The sequence below is a fragment of the Palaemon carinicauda genome, chromosome 8, assembly GCF_036898095.1.
Source record: "Palaemon carinicauda isolate YSFRI2023 chromosome 8, ASM3689809v2, whole genome shotgun sequence".
Taxonomy (NCBI): Eukaryota; Metazoa; Arthropoda; class Malacostraca; order Decapoda; family Palaemonidae; genus Palaemon; species Palaemon carinicauda.
This window is the reverse complement of record NC_090732.1, coordinates 128,914,363-128,937,179: the sequence shown is the minus strand read 5'-3', so window position 1 is coordinate 128,937,179 and position 22,817 is coordinate 128,914,363. Positions and strand designations below refer to the sequence as shown.

General features: G+C 35.5%; 1 pseudogene; it reads right to left on the bottom strand.

Moving 5' to 3' along the window:
• Positions 1-208: 208 nt before the first annotated feature.
• The window catches only part of LOC137645441 (uncharacterized), an 82,903-nt pseudogene continuing 60,294 nt past the window's right edge, over positions 209-22,817 (bottom strand).

The window sequence follows — 22,817 nt, the reverse complement described above, 5'->3', positions numbered from 1 at the left end:
TGCTGGAATGTGAACAGATTTCACAGCCAGGAGCTTTATATCAGTAGTAGACTGATGATATTGAGCATTCATAAGGGAAAGTAGAGAATTCCAATGCAGATAAGCACGGAGACTTTGAAGCAGACAAGGCCGATAGAAAAAAGACTGAAGCAGACAGGGCACAAGTATCCGCAAAGCATGCTTCCCCCTTCTGAGTAGATAAAACATTTTCTTCTCGCGAAAAGCAGCCACTGGTCAGTCTTTAAGAAGAACAGGTAATACAGTTGAAGTCAAATGGGAAACAAAACGCTGTCTTCTATAAGATACACACTTGGGAAAGTCTACTTTTAAAATTAGACCTGAATACTTGACAGACCTTACCTAAAAGGCCATGGCAAAATTGCTTTGACAATTTCACATTTGAGAGAAAGTCTCACACAGGAAAAATAACCTAATATTACACGGGTTGCAGCATAACATAATAGCAAAAAGCCAAACCATATCTCTGTATGTGAAAAAAACCGGTCATACACTACTGAAAGAATACAGATTAGCAAGATATGAATAACAGGAAGCAAGTGGTTGAAGCATAATACACACGGTAAACCAAAATTAAGCAAAGAAAAATAAACCATTACGGTATTAATACATAAAAAAAATCTGATTAAAACTCCTCATGCACAACAACCTCATTCAGTGATTGGCACAGGAAATACAGTACTAGTTTTGTATGATAAATTCACTTTCAAAATACAGTACTAGTTTTGTATGATAAATTCACTTTCAATCATATTGAATAAGAGAGCTACCGAATTAGCAAGTAAGTACAAAAATGCAAATTCAATAAACTATTAAAACTTACATAATAAAGCAAGACTTGGCATAAATGACAAAGAAAAAAATATGAAAAGGGAAAATGACGAATCTTCATTTGAAACTAAAACAAAGATTACAAGTATTATCACGGGCACACTTGAAAGGATAAGGTCAGCATTATTTTTCTTTTCAACGAGTCTGGTGTGCATACACATACAGGCACTCAACAGTCAATTTTCTAAATAGTTGTCTTCTATCTTTAAAGCTTCAAAAGTTGTGTGGATGGGAGAATTTGACCCTGCAAATGAACGCTATGATTGATGGGCTAATGATGAGGCAATTAGGCATTTTGAAGTTACTTCCTAATAACTTATAATATAAATATAGGAACATAGCTACAAATATTATCAATGATAGCACATATGGCTGAATTTTTCTCAAGTCTATACCCATTACGTCCGACCATAAAAAGATTTGATATCAAGAACCTAGATATTCTAGGCTTAATTATTTATATGTCAATATTTTTCAACTGTTAATTTCCTTCTCTCCAAATGCTTTAGCATCTTCACTGACATTGACACATAGCTGGAGAGAAGAAGGATGAGTGCAGATAAGACCTTTATCAATCAATCGATCTGCGATTCTAAGCGGCGGGCGTGAATGGGCGTGGGATTGGGTGGACGAGGAGGTGGTGGTGAAGGAGGAGCCCGGGGCCGTGGCACCGGGGGGGCTGTTCCTCATGGTTGGCTAAGAGAAGGCCGCGAAGGAGGAGGGTTGGATGCAGCACCAAGATCCCTACGGGTGTAGAGCACTGTGTCCATCATACTCAGACTCTGTACGATAGTGTCGTCGCGGGATACCCACTGAGCCAGCTCCTCGATGGTGATTGCACCATCTTGGTTGGTGTCAATCAGCTGAAAAAGCAAAGATTAACTTAGACACTGGAGTACAAAGCCTAAGTTTAGAAAAAAAAAAGAATTAGAAATTCTAAGTTAACAGTAGTGGTTAATCAGCAGGGAAGTAAACTGATAATAAACCAAGCGATTTATCAAAATGAAGAGTAACATGGGAGACTAAATCTAGCGGTTCTTATAAAGGTGTGTGAAGCAAAGGCTTTTAGGTTTTTTGCGACAAGCATGACCTTAGTCATTAAATCCTAACAATATTTAATTCCATCAATCAAAAATTGTATTAAATTTTGCGTCTGACTTTAAAGATAGTAAAATATTTAAACTTATAAAGATTCAACCCTATCAGACTGATGGTCATGTAAAATTTCTGAAGGTAAGCTGATGAGAAGGGTACTCAACAAGGCCAAAACATCGGTAAAGCTCTCAATGACTCTCATAACTCCGCTAGGGCATCATGCAGAATGGTTCCCGGACCTTCTGCAGCTCCTGACAGAGCCTCAAAGAGAACTCCTCCATGACATGATCTACTCCGACAAACACACGTCAACATCTACCACTTCATGCCTGGAGACTATCCAGCATCTCCTCATTTAGTGAGGATTTTTGCAACAAGTTGCGAAAAGGAAGTCTGGATATCTGTGGAAGTCATCAGCACCAGTCTACCAGGCAAAGTGGAGCGTCTTCTGTGGTTGGTGTCATGGAAGGGGTATCTCTCCACTCGATGCCACTATTCCAGCAATAACGGAGTTATTATTATTATCATTATTATTATTATTATTATTATTATTATTATTATTATTATTATTATTATTATTATTATTATTATTATTATCAATTGCCACGCTACAGCCCTAGTTGGAAAAGCAGGATGCTATAAGCCCCGGGGCTCCAACAGGGAAAATAGCCCAGTTAGGAAAGGAAACAATAAAATAAGAGAAATAATTAACAACAAAAATAAAATATCTCAAGAACAGCAACAAAAAAACAAATATATCATATATAAACTATAAAAACTGTAATAAAATAAGAGGAAGAGAAATAAGAAAGTATAGTGTGCCCAAGTGTACCCTCCAGCAAGAGAACTCTACCCCCAAGACAGTGGAAGACCATGGTACAGAGGCTATGGCACTACCCAAGACTAGAGAACAATGGTTTGATTTTGGAGTCAACTTCTCCTAGAAGAGCTGCTAAAGTCTCTCTTCTACCCTTACCAAGAGGAGAGTAGCCACTAAACAATTACAGTGCAGTAGTTAACCCCTATGTGAAGAAGAATCATTCGGTAATATCTGTGTTGTCAGGTGTATAAGGACAGAGAATGTGCAAAGAATTGGCCAAACTATTCGATATGTGTGTCGACAAAGGAAAATTAACCGTAACCAGCGAGAAAGACAAAATGTAGTACTGTCTGGCCAGTTAAGGACCCAATAACTCTCTAGCAGTAGTATCTTCATGTATTTGTGGGAGGAAATGAGCCTTTCAGTTTCGGCAGTGAAAGGCTATTGCTCAGCCTTGAGCCTCTCCTTCAAACTGAAAGGAATGGATATTTCCTTATTGCTAGAACTTTAATTACTCATGCGGAGTTACATACTTAACTATCCTCAGTTGGAAGTGAGGCCAACCCCGTGGAATGTGGTTTGAGTTCTCCGGTCTCTAAAGAGACCTCCCTACGAACCATTACGCCAGGCAATAGATCGCCACCTGACATGGAAGACAGTGTTCCTGCTTGCCTTGGCTTCGACAAAATGATTCCTGAGTTTGTGGCCAAGACTTAGAATCCAGGGGTGTCGGATCCTAGATTCGACTTCTTCCGGATAACGAGTCTCCGTTCTTTAACCGATGACCCAGATCATCTGTTACTTTGCCCAGTAAGAAGTTTGAGGCTCTACCTTAAGAGAACAGCAGCAGCCCACCCCAAGTGCCTTCACTTTTTGTCAGCACTGGTTGGAACAAGAGGAGGATCACCAAACATACCATCTCTGCATGGATTCGCAGTCATCGATCATGCTTTGAATCCAGATCCTCTTCCATCACGTTGACCTAGAGCTCATGATGTCAGCAGTATAGGTACATCCCTGGCCTTCAAAAAGAATTACTCCATGACGCATGTTCTACAAGCTGGGGAGTGGAAGCCCCAGGCAACTCTCACAGCCCATTGCCTTTCAATCACTATGATTAGCTGTTGGAGTTATCTTCCTCTCTCCTGTACGGGTTCAGGAGGGATGACACTTACATGGAAGAAAACACTTTCCAATTTGGTTCTAAAGAACTGGCTCCCAACAAGGAAAGTGTCTCCTATTAAAAGGATGTTCGGTTTGTATTTGCATGTAAACAAATAACTTGAACTTTTCCTCACTATACAAACCAAAATCTAGGTTAAACATCTCCCTTCATCTTCCCCTCTTAATCTCAAACCAAATATCAAGTGGGTCTTTTCTTTGACAGGCACATGGGCGTGGTCATCCACAATCACCCACCCTTCGTTATTCAAGTACTTTGTAAGCCATATAACGACCTTCCATCATGCACTGAAGTATCTCATCTAAGGGTTGTGGTGCCCTATTGGAAACATCCATGCCTAGCGTTCTGTTGGACGGGAGATCAAGTCATACTCATACTCAATCTCGATAGTTTCTTGTAATGGCTGCAACCTCACAATCCTTGTGAGCTAAGGATGAGTGGTTTGGGGGAGCCTATAGGTATACCTGTGAGTCATCAGCAGCCATTGCCTTGCCCTTGCTGGTCCTAGCTTGTGTGAAGAGGGTGCTTGGACGCTGATCATATGGATATACAGTCAGTCTCTAGGGCATTGTCCTGCTAAGGCATTGTCACTGTCCCTTGCCTAAGGTATTAGGTTGGTCAGGGCACCAGCTGCCCGTTGAGATACTACCACTATGGAGTTATGGGGTCCTTCGACTGGCCAGACGGTACTACATTGGATCTTTCTCTCTGGTTACGGTTCTTTCCCTTTGCCTACACAGACACCGAATAGTCTGGCCTATTCTTTACAGATACTCCTCTGTCCTCATACACCTGACAACACTGAGATTACCAAACAATTCTTCTTCTCCCAAGGGGTTAACTTTTGCACTGTAATTGTTCAGTGGCCACTTTCCTCTTGGTAAGGGTAGAAGAGGCTCTTTAGCTATGGTAAGTAGCTCTTCTAGGAGAAGGACTCTCCGAAATCAAACCATTATTCTCTAGTCTTGGGTATTGCCATCGTCTCTGTACCATGGTGTTCCACTGTCTTGGGTTAGAGTTCTCTTGCTTGAGGGTAAACTTGGGCACACTGTTCTATCTAGTTTCTCTTCCTCTTGTTTTGTTAAAGTTTTTATAGTTTATATAGGAAGTATTTATTTCAATGTTTTTGCTGTTCCTAAAATATTTTATTTTTCCTTGTTTCCATTTCTCACTAGGCTATTTTCCCTGTTGGAGCCCCTGGGCTTGTAGCATCCTGCTTTTCCAACTAGGGTTTTAGCTTAGTATTTAATAATAATAATAATAATAATAATAATAATAATAATAATAATAATAATAATAATAATAATAATAATAATAATAATAATAATAATAATAATAGACTTTTAAAGTACCCAGGTTTGTATAGCTAGGATACGTAAAACTTACTTTTAAAATTTGATATATCAAGGGTCAAAATAATAATAGTACAGTTTCGTAAACAGAATAGCATTTGAGATAACATTCCAAACAATTTCATGGAAAATGTTTGGGCAAAGTTCATATTTACATATACAATATGTGGTAAAACTTTATGATACCTGAAAAATTAAATTCTGAACAGTCTCAAAGTATTTGTTGCATAGATAGGTTCATATCCTAAATAATATTGAACATCCCTTCCGGAAAAAAAATAATTTAATATGGTCTCAATAAATTATTCAGACAAGATATTGAATATGGCAAAATTACAAAATCCACCCAAAGGGAGACGTAATTGAATAACCTGATCGATTAAAAAGTATCAAGTGCAAAGGTGGGTCTGTCATTCACTGTCCAAAGAATAAGGCAACTCTTCTGGCTGATGTCTTTAACAGTAAGCAGAGTAATGAGAAACTTGATCTTCCTCATTCCTGTTTCCTGAGGCTAAAATAACTAGTGTAGCTTTTTGGTCTCATGAAATTAAAAAACTCTCGATGGACCTTGATGCTTATGGAGGTGTAGACCCAAAGGGTATTTTTCCATTGTTTATGGTGATTTTGTAGCTCCTAAGCTGTCTTTTATTAACTGAAAGTTAGCAAGAAGAGGTTCTCTTAGCACTTTTTGGATAATTGGTAATGTCATTCCATTCGGCAAATTCATAGGGATAGGAGATTGACTCCCCATTCAGGCTATTTCCAAACAAAATTGCGAAATTGCTTCCAAATGTATGAAAGAGGTCTAAGAAGTGGTGTCTAGTTTAGAGGTTTTGGACACCTTATTATTCAGAAAACCGTATTCAAACCTTTATTGTCGTAGACAGAGAGAAGGTAGTAGTGGAAAAGGAGTTCATTGATTGATTGATACAAATGCTCGGGGATGTTTGCACCAAATTTATAACGTCACAAAGAATGTATTTAAAGATCAAAACTTTGTAATAATATGAAATATAAAAATCAAGTATAGTGCAGTATATACATTATACCCAGATAGCTAATTCTTCCAAGTTTTCTATCGATCTTAAATAACAAGAAATATCAAAATAACACTAAAGTTTAAAGGACAAATTTTGAAATAAAGGACAGATGAAAAATAGTTACCAATCAAAACGGAAAAAAAAAAATCTCACAACTGAATGTTTTACAAATAAATGATTAAAGAAAAATCTTAGAACTCGAAAATGAAAGACTCACATGAAATATTTTCTCAACGTGGTCCTTAGCAGACCTCTCGTCCACCTGGGGCTCTGTGGACCTCCCCAACATTTCGTAAATGGCCGTCACCACGTCCACCATCTCAGTTTTTGTGATGAGACCATCGTTGTTCACATCATACAAACCAAAGATCCACTGCAGCTTCTCTTGTGTAGTTCCTCTCGAAACTGTCGACAACGCTCCCAAGAAGTCCTAAAATATAAAAGATAATATGAGGATAGTTGCACAATATAGCATATAATAAAATTTTGGTCACCAAAGACTCACAATGATAAAAACAGCAGAAAACATTTTCGGAATTATTTATGTACGCAAAACACATTTAGAGGAATATCAGAAATTTAGAATGACTAAAAAATTAATAAAAATAGGACCTCAACAGCTTTTTTTCTGATATTAAGTGAATTAGTAGTAGTTGAATACTGTGTTGAAGAATAACATCCTTACAGCTTTCAGATGGCATAACATTAATTCTGTGCCAAAGTTGAAAATACCTTTAACATTAGTTCCTACTGCGTAATGAAATACCATGACTTCATTTATAATAATAACCTATCATAAATTTATTTCATAAAGTCAATCTGGAAAACAAACTGTAAAAATATCACCGATAAAGTTAATTCTTCCATTTAAACATTCTGGCAACCCAAGATTCACAAGAAGTTTTCTCTAGTGTTTCAACATCCTCATTCTGTACAATGCAAAGGATCATATGGACAAAAATAATCTCCACTCTATTGATTCACAGTTTTCATTAAACTAGGTCTTTTATCTTCACACTTTTCTGGTGGTCGTAAGTGGCCAGCTGACACTATCGTTTACTTTTAGTGTGACAGGCATGTACAAACAATCTCCATTTCCTTTTCATCATCTCATCTACAAATGGAACTTCTTTAATTTTCCTTATTGCGGTAATACAGGTTCACTGTAATCCATGTACCATCATTTCATATGTGTTGTAATACCCTTTTTACAAGACTTTGGTATCAATTTCCAGTATGCTTTATTTACCGATGTTATTCTGTCTGCTCATGGTCGTCGAGTTCCCTCTTTTTAACAAAAGAACCTGGTTTATATATAATTGCTCCTAAAGACAACTTTATCAATTATTTGTACTTTAAGCATAACCTATCCTCTCTCTGAATAAGCAGTGTTTTCCCTAAAACTAAAATAAATTTTCTGCACATGATATACTTTCTATTAGCTAAGCTTTGTAAATCTTATAACAATTTGGCTCAGTAAAACGGCATTACTCGCATACTCGGTCCAATTCGATGAAATAAAATTTCTCTCGTTACTCCAATTTTAAACATATTTTCCATCTTAAACCAATTTCCATAAGAAAAAAAATATGGGAGAAGGGTAACTATTATAAATGACAGATGCCAAGATTCCCCTGTAGCAACTCAGTATCTATTAGAAATTCACAATTATTCATTAGAAATTAAAATATGTCAAGGAAGTTATTTTAAATTTTTTTTTTTTTCATTCGAATCAATGGCCAAAAGCACCACCACATTGAAATACTATCTCATCTCTTTCATGATTTTTGTGGAAATGTATTAGGAGTGTACAAGTAGTGTATCTCTAATGCATCTAAGCCTTCCATAAATATTAAATGGCACATATATTATCTGGAGCTTCCAAATTAATATGTGATCATCGGGTGTCATTTCTTTTTTGGAAGTCTGTTCAGAAGTAGAGGTAGTTTAACTGAGACTTGGATTTTCTGAAAGTTTATAAAAAACAATGCTCGTTCTCGCCTCTTAATATATGGTTTAAATTAGGGAAAATAATTATCGGGTAACAGGAAAACAAGAATGTATGCATACAAACAATTATTGATATTAAAATAATCAGACGATATCTACTACAAAAACTGCATTAACGACTATAATATTTATGATTACACACCGGTTGACAAGATTAAAATAAACGTTGGCTAGAGTAAATTTGAAATGGACCGATGATAACCTTTTAAATAAATAAATAAATAAATATATATATATATATATATATATATATATATATATATATATATATATATATATATATATATATATATATATATATATATATATATATACTGAATTACTATTTAACAGCGTTACATCGGCAGCTTAAAAGGCAATTATCACAAAATGCTGCTAAAAGCAGTAATAATCAATCATTCTCTGGTACAGAGATTCCATGGCAGAGCATTTATTTATTGTGCCATATAAACGGGAAGAGTTATGCTTGAATGGAAAGGGGGGGGGGGGAGTAGTCATGGCGTTGGGCTGCTTAACGAGAAATTCTAAAATATGGGGTAAAGGATAACGAATAACATAAAATTAATGAAATGTTTATGTACTTGCATGGCCATTTTTTATTCGGTTATATTTATCTCCTAATTAACTTTATGGATATATTGATAAATAAGTAAAACACATGAGATACAGCGTAAAGGCACAGATCAGTCAGGTTAATAAAAAAGAAAACTTTATTACTATAGTAAACAAAATGGGAGAGTGGAAAAATACTGGAAACGAAGAATATAATTTGTAGAAATTAAGTATAATTGCAAATTAAACGCCCTTAAATCTCAAAATGGATGCAATTTGATTTTTTGTACAACAGCTGAGCCATATAACCCAACGTTGGGGCCTGGGAGGCCAATCAGCACTGGGGTGCAACCACTGGAAAAACCTGCAGCAGCAGTATGAACTATACGTTGAAAGACGTTGCACGGCAAGATGAAAGCAAGGACACTAATATGGGTGGTGGACTTACTGGTAACGTCTATGTATGGTGATCGACACACGGGGGTTCGAGTCCCGCTCAAACTCGTTAGTTCCTTTAGTGTCTGCAACCTTACCGTCCTTATGAGCTAAGGATGGGGGCTTTGGGGGAGCCTATGGGTCTACCTGCTGAGTCATCAGCAACCATTACATGGTCATCCCTGGTTCTAGAATGGGTGGAGAGGGGGCTTGGGCGCTGATTATATATGGCCAGTCTCTAGGGCATTGTCCTACTTGCTAGGCGAGTGTCACCGTCCCTTGCCTCTGCCATTCATGAGTGGCATTTAAACCTTTAATTGATTTTTTTTTTGCCAGATCTGGGCATACTTCTTGATTTGTTTTATTCGATTAATTTAAGTAAAAAAAAAATCCAAAGGTAAATGTTACTTAACGGCCAAAAATGTATTAAGATAAAACAATCTCCAGAAAGTAAACAGCAAAACCTTGATTAGTTTCACAATATGACATTAATATTATTCAAGAATAATATGGCCTTAAATCGTAAATCCATTCAATCATTTAAGAACAGTTTTTATTGTTTAATGATATTTTTCTGCAAAGTAAGCCACAGACGTTGAGAGTGGGAAGGGTTGGCTATGGAGGTTTGGTTGACCTTTCCCCTGATCGACCGGGAAAGGAGAGAGAGAGAGAGAGAGAGAGAGAGAGAGAGAGAGAGAGAGAGAGAGAGAGAGAGAGGCTTTATTAGTTTGCATTTTCGGAATTTTTGAAGGTCTTCGTCGATCACGTTACATTTTTCCTGAATGAATAAAAGTTCTTTGCGACTTATCCAGCTGGATTAGTAACTATATCAGCAGAATAATACAGACAGCTTAGTAATGTACTCCCGCTGTGATTAATGAACTCCAGTTAAGTTTTTTTTTTTTCCAATGACGGTTAATGATTTTTTATTAAGAAATCAGCGAAATCAAGACTTTTTCCCGTCAAAAAAACCTCTTTTTTCCATAACTGTTGATTTGCTAGCTGGCAACGATGTAGAATATAACTGAAAGAGAAATACTGCCGATTTGTTTAAAAAAAAAAAAAAAAAAGGATTAAAAGACAAAAAAATAGCAGTACATTTGGAATTTGAGACCGATAGATATAAAGAATTTCCAGATGACAACGATGTAGAATGTAACTGAAAGAGAAATAGTGCCGTATTGTTAGAAAAAGGATTACAAGACGAACACAAAAATAGTAGTACATGTGGAATTTGCGACTGATATAAAAAACAATAATTTCCAGATGAGGGTTAGTGACACTGGAATTTTCTTGGAGGGTCCTTTCCCTCTCCCCCACTCGTCTACATCTACTACTGGACCCTTTCCTTCTTGCTGTCCAACCCCTTTAACTTTTTATTCATAGTACAACCTCAGGGTATTCACCCAGCTACAAATCTGCGCTAAATTTCAAAAGCTGACATATATGGCTTACATATGGGCTAAACTGCCAGGAAATACCAAAGGCACACTTATTTCTTCAATTAAATCTATTTCGTGTAAAAAATTTTTATCATTTAACAGCATGATTTCTGAAAATATTTCCTTAGGACAACCCCTAATGGTGTTAATTGAAGTTGAGAATTATTCATCTTGGTTTAGTCTTCAAGACTTTGCTGCACTAAGTATATAATTTGTCGTACATATTCCTATGAAAAATATCTTGCCCACTATATGAAGAATTTGCACAATTTTTTTGTCATGTATGCCCAGTTCTCGAAGAAAGTTTATGTTACAGAAAAAATCAGTATTATGCTATAAAACATCTAGCTATCTGTCAACTAGGTATTTGAACATCCAAGACCGTTTACTCGCCGGAAAACTGTCTTTTCCTTTTAATCTGCAGTTTTAGCTTCGACTACTACTTTGGTTGTTTAGTAACTTTTCTCTTGTAATCGGCTTATGTTTTTAGTTTACCTTCGAACCATTGTAAAACTATTTCATTCTTCAGCTGAAGAAGCACTTTATTGAAAAAAGTGCGAAAGCTCCTGTGTTTTTAAAATATACAACGATATATAACTTCTTTTATTATTCAACACTGGACATTTTATTACCTCCGCCAACGACGTAGGGAGCAGATTATGTTTTCGCCCTGCTTGCCCGTTTGTGAACAGCTTCCTAGCTACAATTTTACTACGAGTAGTGAAACTTTCAGGGATTAATTGTTGTGTTGAGACGTGGAAGCGATTCAATTTTGAAAGTCCAAGGTCAAGGTCGAGCAAAAGGTAACCCGATTTTCAACCCTAACCTTAACCACAAGTTCGCACATTTTTGTCGCACACTACAAATACGCCTACTGTCTAAAATTATTCTGGGAAAGGCAAGCGGGTTTCGAGAAATAAGCTGCCGTGGGGGAGGTCTACACTCTCAGAGTGCTTTTCTAGTTTTCATTTATTTCTTAACTATTTCTTTCAAGGTATGGGCGCTTGTGAATAAGACTCATATTTACCCATGATTTTAATGAAATATGTTGAAATTGATCTAGTGATTCTATAAAAATGAAAACTAGTGAAAATTTTATATCGGGCGCTGACATACATGTAGATAAATATCGGACAAACTACAGCGTGGTTAGAACAGCTAGCTCCCTTGAGTTTCGAGGCAAGGCTATAAATAATTTATTTAGCTAAACCCTGTCCCTCTCGACATTAAACATTTATCAAAGTACTACAGTATGTGTAACACCTAACCTCAAACCAACTAATCTCTCTCTCTCTCTCTCTCTCTCTCTCTCTCTCTCTCTCTCTCTCTCTCTCTCTCTCTCTCTCAATCCTTTGATAACTAAACGACCTTTTACTACGATAGTTTATAATACCAAACGTGTTACAAGACTCCTATAGATGCACAAATTCATAAAAAGCCCTGTTATAATAAAATTTCAACCCCCTCCCTGTATTTCTTTTGTCCTTTAACCGTGCATTTTGTGCAAAACTTCAGCTTAGAAAGTAAATTCATTATACATTAGTCTGGATAAGCAAGCATTCACTCCCCCTCCCCCTCCGCACAATTTCTATCAAACTTTCTTCTCCTGTATATTAATGGAGGCTTTTAAGCTTCCTCCTGGACATGTACCAAAGTAAAATTTTAAATTTAAATGTTGTAAGCAAGGCACGGAGAACATTGGCATTCAAGATATTCATGTCGTTAAATCTTGTATAAATCTCTAAAACGGAGAATTTAGGGCAGAGTAAAGCTTCACTTATAACTGCGCTGAACACTAATTTCGGATATATACAAGAGCATAATGGTAATTCTAACGTGTGTGTGTTTGGCATACGTATTCGACTTAATGCTATCGTAAAGTGAAGGAGTCTACCGGAGTGTGCTCCTTGTGGCAGATTACTGTCCGTTGAGTACATTCTGGTGCTCTAAATGCGTATATCAGAGACAGAGATACCACTTTGGTGGTATATCAACTGCTAATATTTTTGGGAATCGTGTTAACGCTGATGTCTTTCCTGTGAATAAGTAAGAAATGGCATGTATGGATGGTATGCCATAAGGTGCGATTGAAAAGTTTTATGAATAATTCTTAAATTTCATTTTACATTTTCAACAATTTGGATATTTATGACTGTGCATGAATGACCACACAGGTCACAGTGCCTGGCATCTGGCCTAAATTTCATAATACAATCCAATCCACCATTTATACCATGTAATAATTTTAGCCAAATCTATTAAAATAAATTTAGAAACCGCAATTTTACACTGGCGATGGGAATGATGCAAAGAGCAGAAGAATCTACATAAACAGCAAACATTAAAAAGGAGTAACAGAGCTGCCTGCTTTAGGTAAAGGATTGTCCACCTTTCGACAGTCGAGTGGATCGAAAATTACAATATATCTGGGAGTAACTACCTCCCACGGCTTCCCATGTTCAAATGAGATAAACTAGATAACAAAAGGGCTAAATACATTTTCATTTAGATCATTAAGTTATGATCAAATATTAAGGCCCGTTCTCATTCAAATGAACATACTAACTACATTCAAAACCGTGAACCATGTATGTATCTTCCGATGCAATGAAATTACCAACTTATATCTCTATAGATTCAGCTTAAAATTTCATTAAACATGGAAGAAACTGTTCCACACTACATTTAATAAAGTATCCCATTCTCAAAAGCATTCCCATGTAGAAGACAACCACGATACATACAAAAATTACTACACAGATGAATCTATTTGGCATCATAGCAACAGAAACTCTTCCAGAAATAGAATCGATAATAATAGCAAACTAATAGAAAATTTTATAAATGAACAAGGGAATGACACTATATATATGAGTTAACAGAGATTAATTCAAGCTCTCAAAACCAACTAACTAATGGATAATGTACAGCGAATGCACTAACCCCTTGTTCGTCAAAGCAGAGGAAGTCATCCGCATCTCGGTTGTATTCTTAATCATTTAAAAATCGATAGAAATGAAAATTAAGACTCTGGCAAAATGAGTTCTGTACCGTAACATATTACGAAATGCCCTCAGACCACCGACTAACAAAGTGACAATTTATTAGAATAAAAAAAAAAAAAAAAAAAAAAACAATGGTGACTATTTGCTGGAAAAGGCCAATCAAGGGGTACTAAGACTTAAACAGGAGGAAACTAGCAATGATTATTCATAAACTAAGATTTAAACATCTCTGCAACTAGATGGTGATATGGGATACCCAATTAGCCTGAAAATACTTGAGTAGTTAATAGACAGCCCCTTACACGGCCATCTGTTGCATTAACTACAAAGTTATACTAAAAGGTAAATATATGACCAAACTCACTGCTCATCTCAACAAAAACAGTAACATCCTCACTTAAAAGTCATGCTATCAAAATTTTAAGCTCCTCTCACATCCTCAATAAAACAACCAACAAAACAGCAGGTACCCATTCATAAAAACCTTATACTATGGACTGACTATCACTACCTTCACATTCATTTTATGCTTTGAACAGGAATTCTTTTTTCAAGCTCATACCAAATGCCTCACTAGCCTTGCATTTGCGTGGACAACAGACCGAGTCCGGCCTCGCCCTGTAAGTTTAGTAATTTACTGGGGAGGTTACTAATGTGGTTGGGCTCAGCGGTGGGTGGGTGGGGGGTGGGCTTACCCAACTGACCATCTGATAAGTATATCTTCACATGAAATTGGAACTGGAACTGAAACCAGACATCTTTTAACCTTTAAAAATCCTCTCTAGCTTTCTTTGTGTATCTATTGTGCTTTCCCTCTTATTGATGGTTTCCAAATTGTTCATATGAGTTTCTAACTAAAAAAATCGGGTAATCTTTTCTATATGCATTATAAGTTATGGCTTACTGATCAAGACTTGTCGAAGCTATTACTCACTGTGTGTTCTCGGTTTTTCAAAGTCCTACAAAAATCTAACAGCCTTCTGTATTTTGTGAAGGCCTAGGAAAAGCTTAGATACCCTTAGGGGATATTTAAAAAAAATTACACTCCCACAAATCAATATAATATGATTATAGGATATTTTTGTACAATTATAAGTTTCGGCTATGCTAAGTTTATTGATAGCAGTTTTGAACAAGCTAGATTATGAAAAAAAAAAGGTTTCGGACACTTTATATAGAATGTATAAAATAAGAAACTTAGTATATTGATTAATGGCAAAAAAGTATCAGAATTACATTGTTATTTAGAAATTAAAATGTACGATTATTTCAATACATTGAACGTCTAGAGATAGCTATATAAGCCAATTTCCAAACCTTTTCACGCATTTAGACTCAAAACACATTAGTAACTTGGCATTATTTTTTTTTCCATTTTTTCCATTCTTAAAAGGAAAGGAAATGAAAAGTGATGTATTTGAAAAAAAAAAAAAAACTAGGAATCTCAAAATAAGTCTACTTTTAACTACCACTATATTTACATACTTTGACCACTAGAGAACTCACATAAATAGAAAAGAAACAGACTTATGATAATAAAATGCCCATAAAAAGCCATGGGCGAACCGGTTTGCGCCGGAACATTTCCAAAGCCTAATGGAATGAGCAAGCTATAACCCCGAATTGAACTCTCACCTTTATAAACTCATGGAAAATCATTGAAACTGGACTAGCCCTCTATGATGAAACAAAAATTAAACATTAATGGAATAAGCGAAAATAAATGAAAGGATTATAAAATCTAAAAATAGAGATTTTTTATCCAAGTAAATCCTAACATTGTGGATTACTTTTTATGTACATTTAAAATAGCCATATTCTATAAAAAAAAAAGAAAAAAAAGAAATGATGATGTTTATATTGTGGGTAAACCATGGCCTATTATATCCTGATACTAGTCGTGTATTTGAATAGATTACGACTATTTTGGCCTCTGTTTAGTGAATTATTTTTGGAATACTGAAAAGGGTTATAAGGAAAATAGACGATTTTCATCTGAAGTCCTTATCGAGAATCAAAGGGCGAAAGCCAAATGCATGATTGTTAGAATGTTTCAAGATCCTTACTTAAGCACAATAGTGATTTCTAATAATTTTCTTAAGCTATATTGGGTATTGCTACTCTAAAAGTAAAATGTTCCCATACAAATTTAAACTTAATCTTACACTTTAAAAGTCGTATTGTCTCGGTTTAGACTTTAAAAGCAAACATGCAGACTATGAAGAACTGAAACAAAGAAGTTCAAGTAAGGGAAATAATGAGTAAAACATCACACTAAACATTATTATGATGAAACATAAAAGCAAGATCGGACACAGCATAGAAGGCAAAGGAACAATGCCCCATAATGTATTATATTAATCATACTGACCTCGAAGCTAATCTGGCCGTGGTTGTTCTGCTTGAATGTGTTGAAGACATAGTGGGCGTAGTGGGTTGCGTCTGCAAATAAGACGAGAACTTATTACTAAGGCGTGCACAAATCAGGTGTGCACAAACAATTATATGTATAATTCTAGTTGCTATGAACACATCATTGGAGGTATTAATACAATATAGTCTAAGACATAGGCACATTTTCTATTCAAGAGAATATCCCTTGTATAAGAAGAGCAAGTGTCTGGATATATATATTTACACATACATACATACATACTTACATATATATATATATATATATATATATATATATATATATATATATATATATATATATATATATATATATATATATATACACACACATATATATATATATATACACACACACACACACACACACACATATATATATATATATATATATATATATATATATAAATATATATATATATATATATATATATATATATATATATATATATATATATATATATATATATATATATATATATATATATATATATTTCCGGCCTTGTTCAGCGGCATTGCCAGACGTATAAAAACTCGGTCTCTCCCCTTCCCTCGGGTAGGGGGAAAAGGGAGTAGTCATACCCTGGTGCGAGGCGGGTGTGTGTATGCATATCTATCGAAATATTTAGCCATCACTTTTGACGGGTCATGTACACTGTTGAAAAAAGGGAAACATTTTGACAAAGAAAGTCAGATCGGATACTTTATACAACTTGTGAATATAATGCAGTCAAATGACTTTCATTTAATGAAACCCAAAATTTTATGCAAAATCACAACAAATGGTCGATATAGAAATTTCTATAGGATGCCACGATGCATTTTTGAAATATGCTACATTTATTTGTAAATAAATTTGATTATCAAGTCTAAATCTAGTAGACAAATTTATATTTACAAAGCAAACTACGTTTCTTATGCATTATAACTGCGTTCCCAGCCGAATCGACATTTGAATTGTTCAACAAATCAATAACTTTCCAAAGGTTAGATAATCTGGTGATAGGATATCCGTATTCAACTCTGTCTCAATTTCTAAATTCGAAGCATGAATACTAAATTACATATCAAATACAAGCAAGGAGGGATGAATCACACTATGTAAATATAAACAAGTGTGTATTCAGCAGTTAATTACTACAGTTTTTATCAATACTATATGGTACATGAGGGAACATGTTTTAAGGATAAAACCTGGAATTTTTAATTTCGAAGCATGAATACTAAACTACATATCAAATGAAAGGAGGGATGCATTACACTTCACAAATATTTTTTATGCACACTATACTGTACATAACGGAACCTTTCCTCAAGGATAAAAACTGGTGGATGCCAGATCACTTCCAATTTTAAACTGTTTGAGATCAACCTAACCAAACAGCTGAAATATTGGTAGACTCTGATAGTGTATAATTACCCCTATCACATACCATTGTCGATTATTCATCCATTCGTTCATTAAACTTACATCATGACCAGTCTGACCTTGCTTATGTTCGTTATGAATTATTCACATGATCCTGAACGAAATTAGTCTCTTCTCTCTCTCTCTCTCTCTCTCTCTCTCTCTCTCTCTCTCTCTCTCTCTCTCTCTCTCAAGGAGGGCAGTTCCGTTAGTGACCCTCACGTGATGCAATGTAAGCAGTGCTTGGAGGATCTTTGCAATGTCCGTTTTAGCACTTCCTTTTTAACCCCTACCGTTTATTTGTTCCAGGTTTCTTCTCTTTATTTTCAACCTCTTGTAATTTATTTCATAGGACAACTATTGTACCCAAATTTTGAGTATCCATCCTGGCCATATAGCCTAAACTCTGTAATCAGATAAAATGAAAGACTTAACCACAAAAATAAATATTGGTGGTGCTGGCAAAGGGGACTCGATACACTCCTCATCACGACTATGTGGTTGTAATTGCATTTTAATTGTTCAGTGGCTATTTTCCTCTTGGTAAAGCTAAAAGGTACTTTTTAGCTATGGTCAGCAGCTCCTCTATTAGGACAATCCAAAATAATTGTTCTATAGTCTTGGGTAGTTCCATAGCCTCTCTACCATGGTCTTCCACTGACTTGGGTTGGAGTTCTCTTCCTTGAGGTTACACTCAGACACACTATTCTACGTTTCCCTATTTTCTTTCCTTTCCTCACTGGGCTAGTTTCCCTGTTGGAGCCCTTGGGCTTATAGCATCTTGATTTCCTACATAGGGTTGTAGCTTGGCAAGTAGTAATACTATTAAAGTGTTTTTAGGCGTTCATTAGTAGGTATCCATCTTAAAACAAATATCCAGTTTACCTGTTTGTTTCCCTTTCATAATTTGCATTCAAGGTTACATGGAACTGTGGCGAAGTTATCTTTGCCTTTGCAAAATTTATTGTAAAATTTCAAAATCTGTCTTATCTCCTTTTATCAGTTTCCATTTTCAAAATTAAGTTTTAATCACTTTTTATCGATCAGACGGCAATAATTAATTTTCCTTACGAAAAAAAGAATTCCTATAGTTCTTTTATCCTCGCAGATCCCATCAAAACTTATAATTATTTCTTTCAGCATGTGACACTTTTCAAAAGCGCGCTAAAGATTCTTGACATTTAAATATTCTTCCTGTATTAAAATGCCAACAGATTTTTTTTTTCGCGTAAAATCAATCGCAGTATTTACGTTGACAAATCTGAAGTATCCTTTAACTCAGCCTCTTCAAAGAAAAAGAGAAATAGAAAAAAAAGAATAATTGCTAACTCCAAAATCATAACTAAAATGCACTTTCTTCTAGTGCAGTTTTTAAGTGTTTGTAACCATTAAATATTCACCATCTCGAACCCATTGAAAACTGATTCACGAGATTATTTTTTTCCCTAAAAGGTCCATCTTCTATTGACCTTCCCTTCCCTAACACTCAACAGTTGACTCAGGATAATTAAAAAGCTTCTGGAAGTTCTTAAAGACCCTGCTAAACTTCTCTTTAAAACTATTACACTTTTTGTAAACTAATATGGATTTGAGAAACGTTACTGCACATGTACAGTCACTCATATAAATTGATGGATGTCCGGGTGTTTGAGAGAGATTTCCATTTCACCCCTTTCTGGACGTCAGGTGTCTGGGAGTGCGAGACCAGTCGAATATTGAACTACCTAACTCTGCTGTAGTAATTGTTAACTTTTACGAGTATGTTATTGATCTGGTTTTTTTTTTCCACGTAGATATATATTACAGAGGTTTTGTTCTTTCCTTCTCTTCTGCCCTGTTGTTTTTCTCTCGCCTTTCTACTTGTAGTCAGGGTGAATTAAATGGGATGGTGGATCAGTCCAGAAATAATTACCAACAAGAAGTATTTCATGACATTGGATGGAGAATTTTGTAGCATACCATAAAAAAACCTCCCTCTGGATCTTATTTTTTTTTTCCAAAGACTCATTTAAAAAAATGCTATGATGTATGATTTTTCCCTTTTTCAAAATTGGATTAAATGGGCACTCCTAGTCTTCTGTTATAAAGCTTGACTCTCTGAAAAAGGATTGTTCATTAAACTATTCCATTGGAAGCCTAATTTGATTTGCACAGGCTCACATTGTTAGCAGTTGTCTGTGTCATTTAGACCATTATGCCAAATGCTAGGATCTTTATTGTCATTCCACACTACTTACACCTACCCTAGAAATAATTTTTGATATCCTGAAATTCAATTATCTAACGCCACGATCGAAATCAATGGGACTTGAACCCGGTTGTGCCAAGCAGTACACAGAAATTAAATCCCATAGTTAGTAATATTCATAGTAATGGCAAAGGACTTTGCAGGCATGGTGAAATGATGTATTTTTGGGGATTAATTTAATAAACTAAACATGTCAGAGTCAAGCTCTTGGGAGGAATGTATTGTATAGGCTCAGGATTGGCCATAGTCGGCCAAAGCACAAAATCTTTTCGTTTTTTTCTTCTTTTGAGCGATATTCATGCACAGTTTAAGAGTACTTCAAGTTTTGCTTATTATAATTTTTACTTCTTTGCTTGCTTTATCATTCAGTTGAATTTATAGCTATTATTATTATTATTATTATTATTATTATTATTATTATTATTATTATTATTATTATTATTATTGCAGTTGTTGTCATTTACTTATCTTTTCAAAGTATTTGGTATCAATTTTCACCAACAGATTTCAGTTATGTTTAATTAATGATAATTTTTACTTATCCTCTTTTTTTTTCAAATACTTTGGTAATCATTATTTGATGCTTCTACTGATAGTGAAGATATCAGAAAACTTTCCAGAGAATCTTCCATTTCCGGAACCAGACACCAAAATTAGCACACAGACTCGTCGGGGATTGCTCTTTTTAATAAAAAGGATGCTATTGAATTTACAGAAATATTGCATTTCGCAATAAGATGGCAAAGACTTGCCTTATCTGAATGCTCTTGATGTCAAATCATACATTTTTTTTTTAACTGAGTAGAATCCGAATTTAGAAATATGTACTTACCCATTTCCTATATAAGCTATAAAAACTTTAACAAAACAAGAGGAAGAGAAACTAGATAGAGCAGTGTGCCCGAGAGTACCCTCAAGCAAGAGAACTCTAACCCAAGACAGTGGAAGACCATGGTACAGAGGCTATGGCACTACCCAAGACTAGAGAACAATGGTTTGATTTTGGAGTGTCCTTCTCCTAGAAGAGCTGTTTACCATAGCTAAAGAGTCTCTTCTACCCCTACCAAGAGGAAAGTAGCCACTGAACAATTACATTGCAGTATTTAACCCCTTGGATGAAGAAGAATTGTTTGGTAATCTCAGTGTTGTCAAGTGTATGAAGTCAGGGGAGAATCTGTAAAGAATAGGCCAGACTATTCGGTGTCTGTGTGGGCAAAGGGAAAGTATACAGTAACCAGAGAGAAGGATCCAATATAGTACTGTCTGGCCAGTCAAAGTTCTCCATAACTCTCTAGCGGTAGTATCTCAACGGGCGGCTGGTGCCCTAGCCAACCTACTACCTACACACACACACACACACACACACACACACACACACACACACACACACACACACACACACACACATATATATATATATATATATATATATATATATATATATATATATATATATATATTTTGCCTAAGTATATTATACATAGAAAATAATGGCGTCATTTGAAAAATGAAATTATTTATTACCTGGTTCTTTAATATCTTTAGACATTTTCGTCTTTTGAGATTTACTGAGGATTTAGTTAGACCCAACTTGTGAAGGTTTAAATGCTGTTTGCCCCTCCTTGCCTTATTGTTATATGGGACTTGAAGTTGACACTTCTGATTTTATAATTCTTATGAAGCCTATAGGCCTAGAATTAAAATGAAGAAGAGACTGTGGAGAAATTTCACAAATCGTAACTTTATGCCCAGATAGACACCTTTCATAAATGACAAGATTTGATGCAAATATTTATTGTTGCTACCAGACATATAGCCATACCCTAGTATGTGTTAAAGACAAGACGACAGAGCCATATTATTATTATTATTATTATTATTATTATTATTATTATTGTTGTTGTTGTTGTTATTCGAGATACGTTGCTATTGTAGAATCTGCCCATTATAGGTGTGGGGGAATATGTCTGACCCGATTATAGCTTTCCCTTCTTAAATTAAAGTTGGACAATATAGGTAGATTTAATTGTATTTCTGGTACCGAAGATAACACACCACTTCGCTTATTTACTTATTCATTTATCATTATTACTTCTCCCTTAATATACTCCTCTAGAGATTAGACCTATATAGGCAGCGTTGACTGTTACCTAAGCTTTGGCTTGAAATAATTTATTGCAAGTTTCGAAACCACGACCCTAACTACCTTTTGCTTCATACACAAAACGACATAAGCAAAATCAAGTAATAACTTTGAATTGATAACCCAAATGCATAGATGGTTATTATTATTAGACAACAGGACTAAGCTTAGATTATTTTCCCTCTTGAAGCCCTCTTTCCCACTCCGACTATCTACAGACACAGTTCCAGGAATAGTCTCACGGAATCAAGGTGTTCAGAGGGATTCGTGTTTCATTAATGTATTACTTTTTTTTTCTGAAATATTATTGCAGCACAATTGTTTTAACTATCTAATATTTTTTCAATTATAAAATTTTTCATAACAGTTGAACAACTTTGTGCATTCATACACATGTTTACAAAGTGAAATATAAGATTCATTACTAAGTGACGAGTTATGTTCAACGCTGTCTAATGCAATAATAGATAAATAGCAACAGTCTGGCTGCATACTGCAAACGGGAATCCCTCCCCCCCCCCAACCTCGTGCTCTTTATTAGTAGAGGAAGAGAAGAAGGAAAAGGATAAGAAAGGGTTACTAATGAGAGAGAGAGAGAGAGAGAGAGAGAGAGAGAGAGAGAGAGAGAGAGAGAGAGAGAGAGAGAGAGAGAAAGAGAATTCAACACCAGACCAAAGAAAGCCTGTTGCTGTTTTGCTGGATAACCGGGGGACGTCAGTGACAGGATACTATCTTTCTATCCTGCCTGTCTCGGAACCCCAAACCGAGAGGTAGTCCTGAATCGGAAGACACCTAAGAGAGAGGATCCTCAACGGAGTCGATT